The following is a 6,582-nucleotide window of genomic DNA, read 5'->3' on the forward strand; positions in this document are numbered from 1 at the left end:
TCTTCTGGCAATCTTGATTCCAGCTTGTGCTTCTTCCAACCCAGCGTTTCTCATGATGTACTCTGCATATAAGTTAAATAAGCAGGGTGACAATATACAGCCTTGATGTACTCCTTTCCCTATTTGGAACCAGTCTGTTGTTCCATGTCCAGTTCTAACTGTTGCTTCCTGACCTGTATATAGGTTTCTGAAGAGGCAGGTCAGGTGGTTTGGTATTCCCATTTCTTTCAGAATTTTCCACAGTTTATTGTGATCCACATAGTCAAAGGCTTTGGCATACTCAATAAAGCAGAAATAGATGTTTTTCTGGAACTCGCTTGCTTTTTTGATGATCCAGCGGATGTTGGTAATTTCATCAGAGGGTTTTTATAAATACTGAAAGCATAAATGAATCAACTCTAATGCAGACGAGAAAAGATAAACAGGAATTATCCTGTGGCTCATTTTCTGAAGCTAACATAAACCTGGAAACTAAAATGCAACAACAACAACAGCATAAGGGAAAGGAAATTACAATATAGTTTCATGCAATTCATAAGAAGAGAGCTTTCCAGGTGGTGCTAATAGTAAAGAGTGTGGCTGCCAATGCAGGAGATATAAGAGACACAGGTTCTATCTCTGGGTTATAAAGATGCCCTAGAAGAGGAAATGGCAACCCACCCCAGCATTCTTGCCTAGAGAATCCCATGGACAGAGGAGCCTGTTGGGCTACAGTCCATAGGGTCACAAAGAGTTGGACATGACTGAAACAACTTAGCATGCGTGCATATAAGAATAGGGGCATAAAAGCTTAAGTGAAAGGATAGTAGAATTAAGAATACACTTTTTAAAAGAATAATATCATGATCAAGGCAGGTTTACCCTAGGATTTATAATTGTTTTCACATTAGAATATGACTAGATATATTTATCATTGAATGTTGAAAGTAAAAATCAACAAATTATCTCAATATATACTGAAATTTCTGATAAACAAAACCCATCCATTGTGCAACCCAAATCCAAAACCTCATAGCAAACACAAATTGAAAGGAACTACTTCCTATAAAGTTTATCTATAAAAACCTTAAAACTAACATTATACCTACTTTTAAAACACTGACAGTGTTCATTTGGGGAATGCAAAGCAAAATAAAGGTATAGGAAGCAACAGTTAGAACTGGACATGGAACAACAGACTGGTTCCAAATAGGAAAATGAGTTCGTCAAGACTATATATTGTCACCCTGTTTATTTAACTTATATGTAGAGTACATCATGAGAAACACTGAGCTGGAAGAAGCACAAGCTGGAATCAAGATTGCCAGGAGAAATATCAATAACCTCAGATATGCAGATGGCACCACCCTTATGGCAGAAAGCGAAGAAGAACTAAAGATCCTCTTGATGAAAGTGAAAAAGTTGGCTAAAACTCCACATTCAGAAAATTAAGATCATGGCATCTGGTCCCAACACTTCATGGCAAATAAATGGGGAAACAAGGGAAACAGTAACAGACTTTACTTTTTGGGGCTCTAAAATCACTGCAGATGGTGACTGTAGCCATGAAATTAAAAGACGCTTACTCCTTGGAAGGAAAGTTATGACCAATCTAGATAGCATATTGAAAAGCAGAGACATTACTTTGCCAACAAAGGTTCGTCTAGTCAAGGCTATGGTTTTTCCTGTGGTCATGTATGGATGTGAGAGTTGGACTGTGAAGCAAGCTGAGCGCCGAAGAATTGATGCTTTTGAACCATGGTGTTGGAGAAGACTCTTGAGAGTCCCTTGGACTGCAAGGAGATCCAACCAGTCCATTCTGAAGGAGATCAGGCCTGGGATTTCTTTGGAAGGAATGATGCTAAAGCTGAAACTTCAGTACTTTGGCCACCTCATGCGAAGAGTTGACTCATTGGAAAAGACTCTGATGCTGGGAAGGATTGGGGGCAGGAGGAGAAGGGGACAACACAGGATGAGATGGCTGGATGGCATCACTGACTCGATGGATGTGAGTCTGAGTGAACTCCGAGAGTTGGGGATGGACAGGGAGGCCTGGAGTGCTGCGATTCATGGGGTCGCAAAGAGTCGGACAGGACTGAGTGACTGATCTGATCTGATCTGATCCGAATGCCACCATTTCAGCTCAATATTGTATGTAGATCTTACCTAGTGCAATAGTTCCCACCTCCTCCAATCTAAAAGGAATAATGAAAAAAAGAAAAAAGAGCAAAAATGTGCAAGAGAATTCACAGAGGAATTATTGTTTGTATTAGTAAATTAGAATTCAATATTAGAATTATCTAAATATTAGATCCAGAATCAGAAATTATTGATTTTAATAAGATTATTACAAAAGAACTGAAAGTTGCTCAGTCTTGTCTGACTCTTTGTGATCCTATAGACTATACAGTCCATGGACTTCTCCAGGCCAGAATACTGGAGTGGGTAGCTTTTCCCTTCTCCAGGGGATCTTCCCAACCCAGGGATCGAACCCAGGTCTCCCTCATTGCAGGCGGATTCCTTACAGCTAAGGCACAAAGGAAGCCCAAGAATACTGGAATGGTAGCCTATCCCTTTTCCAGGGGATCTTCCTGACCCAGGAATCAAACAGGGGTCTCTTGCATTGCAGGTGAATTCTTTACCAACTGAGCTATCAAAAATTAACAAACAAAACTCCACTGCTTATCAGAGAATGCTAAAGGAGCAATTACTATAACTTTTATGATAGCAGCAAAAATTTTAAAGAATTATGTGCAAGACTTCTATGCAAAAACACTATACACTATCATTAAGAGGAATTAAGACCTATATAAACTGATACATAAACTGTATTCACAGAAAGTCTCATGGTTATGAGTCATAACCAATAGTTGTTCCAAAACTATTCTTAATTATTCCAAACTATGCTGCAGATTCAGAAAAATTACATTGAAAGTAATTTACATTGAAATTTGTTAATTTTTGCTTTTGGTTTTTAATGGAACTTGATAAACTTTTCCACAATTTTTATGGACATGCAAAGGACCAAGAATATCTAAGACATTCTTACAGAAGAAAAACACATGAAGGACTGACTTTGCACATATCTAGTCTTCTATACTTATAAAACCAGGTATCTAAGAAAGTGCAGATTCGCCTCGGAGAATAAACAATTGAGGAGAATGATAAATTTATATTTTAAATTTAGATCTCTCTCTGAAACTACAGATTCAAATCTCTGCATTTTTTCAGTATTTCCAGTTGGAAGCCCAATGAACGACTCAAACTCAATACATCTGGTATTGGATTTCTAATTATCTCCCCCCAAACCCAACCAGACACTCTTACTCACCCTTTTCTTTTGTGCAACATAACAATCTATTTGTGTATTCTGTTGGCTCTACTTTTAAAGTATGCAGCATTTGACCTCATTTGTCTACCTCCATTGGAAGCATCTGTTTCAAACTATAATCATATGTCATGTGTACCAGTACAATATCCTCCTAATTAATCTTCTTGCTTCTCTTCTTACCCCAGCCAGTAGGATCCTACAAATGGAAATCTTATTGTTCGAGATGATGCAATGCTTCCTAAAGACCTTATAATGGCCTAGAACCCAACATAATCTGTCCCTCATTAACTCTATGACCTCAGTTCCCACTAATATGGCTCTAACTCACTTTGAGACCACCACAGTGGTCTCCTAGATTTTCCTTTGATCTTGCTAGGCATACATTGGCCTCCTAGACTTTGCACTGGCCAATTCCTCTTCCTTGGACTAACACACTGCTAACTTTCTAAACTTCTTCAACTTTTTAACATTACCTTTTCAAAGTGTTTGCTTTGACCATTCCAACTTAAACTGATACCTTTTTCCATTTCAGGATTATTTTGTCTCTTTTTACATAATGTGTTCAGTCACTCAGTCTTGTCCAGCTCTTTGCAACCCCATCGACTGTAGCCAACCAGAATCCTCTGTCCATGGGATTTTCCAGGTAAGAACACTGAAGTGGGTTGCCATTTCCTTCTTTTTCATAATACTTATCACTTTTTAAAAAAACAATGTATTTACTTTGCCCATTTCTTCTTATCTGATTCTCTCTACAAAACTATAAAATCAATAATGACAGGAGATCTTATTCTGTATTGTTTACTGATGAATAACATGTGCCTAGAACAGTGCCTGGCACATAGATCATTCTATTTTGAAGTGAAGAGCATCCCAGAGATAAAGAATAATATGTAATATAAAGTCAGAATTTAATTGTGGTGGGGAAAAAATGGACTTTTCAATAAATAGGGCTGATACTTGGGAGTCCATTTGGGGAAAAAAAGTAGAATTGATCCCAACTTCACATTAGCCACAAAAAAGCAACTCCAGGACTATTGAATACTTAAGGATGAAAAACAGAACAATGAAACATTTACAGTATAAGATGAAAGAGTATTATCATTTCTTGATACTACACAGAAAGCTCTAGCTACAATGTCAAAGATGGAGAGAGTCCTAGCTTTAAAATAAGGATATTCTATTAATCAAAAGTCACCATTAAGGGAGTGAAAAGGAAAGCCACCAACTCAGAGATTATATTTGTTTTATATAAAAATAACAACGGTTTAGTTTCCAGTATTTATAAATAACTTCTACACATAAACATGACAAGTCAAGAGAAAACTGGCCAAAAGTTGAACAGGCTGGACAACCCCCACAGCCCAAGGAGGCTATTGTATCACCACAGCCCTGGCAGGCTTCCAGAAATCCAAGCTCCCAGTCCATCAAAGCTACAGGCAGTTCTCATTGCCCTGGATACTTCCTATGGCCCCAGGCTCCAGGCAGATTCCTGCAAACCTGAGCTTTCAGTTGTACCCAGTGTCAGGCTGGCCCCTGCAGAGTTAGCCTACAAACTAGCTCCTGTGAACTCAGACTTCCCACTTGCTCCAGCACCAGATTGGTCCCCAAGAGCCTAGCTTTCAGGCTGGCTCACATAGACCAAAGTTGCTCTCAGCTCCAGTGCCACACAGGCCCCTATGATGCTGGGTTCCCACTGGAGTCCCACAGACATAGGCTCATGTCTCAGCTAGCAACAGGCGGACCAGCAGGCCCAGTTTCAAGGTGGACTCCAGCAAACCCAGGCTTGCAGCCCACATTAGTACCAGACCAATCCCTAATAAAACCAGATGATTACCCACACCATGGGTCCCTAGCATTTAGTAGGCTCCTGTGGACCCAAATTCCAAGTCAACCCCTGCAGACCCAAGCATCAGGCTTGCCCCTGTGGACCCAAGTATACAATACCAGGCTTGACCACCTGCTAATGCAGGAACTAGACCTTCCCACCCATGGACTTCAGTAGCAAGCCTGCCTGACAATACCACCAAATAACCCACTCAGAGTCTCTGAATGGATTAGTGAAGGGATTTGCTGGCCAAAGCCAATCTGTGAAGACTGGAAGAGATTCCCACTTCCTCAAATGCTCATGGACCATTGCAAAACCACAAGAATCATGAATAATCAAGGAAACATGACATTAGCATTGGAAACTAATACAGGTCCAATGAATGACCCTAAAGAAATGGACATGAATGTCTGTCTGACAAAGATTAGGGACGTGGACCTGAACCTGGGCAAACTCCAAGAGATAGTGAGGGACAGGGAAGCCTGGCATGCTGCAGTCCACAGGGTCGTAAAGAGTCAGACACTACCTAGTGGCTAAACAACAACGACAACTGACAAACAATTCAGAACAATCCTCTAAACTCCAGTGAAATATAAGCAAATGCAGATAGACAACTAAGGGAAATTGGAAAAACAATGAATACACAGAACAAGAAGAAACAGAAAGTATTTTTACAGAGAGACCTTAGAGTTGAAGAATACAACGACTGAATTGAATCTTTCACAAAGAACATACAACTCAATAGTGAAAAAACTAAAAAAATAGCGTGATTAAAAAATGGGCTGAAGATCTGAATAGGCTTCTTTCCAATGGAAATTTCCAATTTCCACACACCAATGGCCAACGGGTACATGAAAAGATGCTCAACATCACTAATTATGATATAATTGTGTATCATTACTAATATATATAAGTGTATATAGAATGGGCTTCCTCAGTGGCTCAGCAGTAAAGAATCTGTCTGCAATCCAGGAGCTGCAAGAGACACAGGTTTGATTCGAAGGTCAGGAAGATGCCCTGGAGAATGGCTTGGCAATCCAGTATTCTTGCCTGGAGAATCCCATGGACAGAGTTCATAAGATCGCTAAGAGTTGGACACGTCTGAAGCAACTTAGCACACACACATGCATGCACATATATAGAACACGTGGCATATATATGTAGTAAATTATCGATAACCAGAAAAATGCAAATTAAAGTCCTATAATATACAATTCAGTTCAGTTCAGTCGCTCAGTCATGTCTGACTCTTTCAGTTCAGTTCAGTCACTCAGTCGTGTACGACTCTTTGCGACCCCATGAATCGCAGCACGCCAGGCCTCCCTGTCCATCACCAACTCCCGGAGTTCACTCAGACTCATGTCCATCGAGTCAGTGATGCCATCCAGCCATCTCATCCTCTGTCGTCCCCTTCTCCTCCTGCCCCCAATCCCTCCCAGCATCAGAG

The sequence above is a fragment of the Bison bison genome, unplaced genomic scaffold (assembly GCF_000754665.1).
Source record: "Bison bison bison isolate TAMUID 2011002044 unplaced genomic scaffold, Bison_UMD1.0 scf7180017864461, whole genome shotgun sequence".
Lineage (NCBI taxonomy): Eukaryota > Metazoa > Chordata > Mammalia > Artiodactyla > Bovidae > Bison > Bison bison.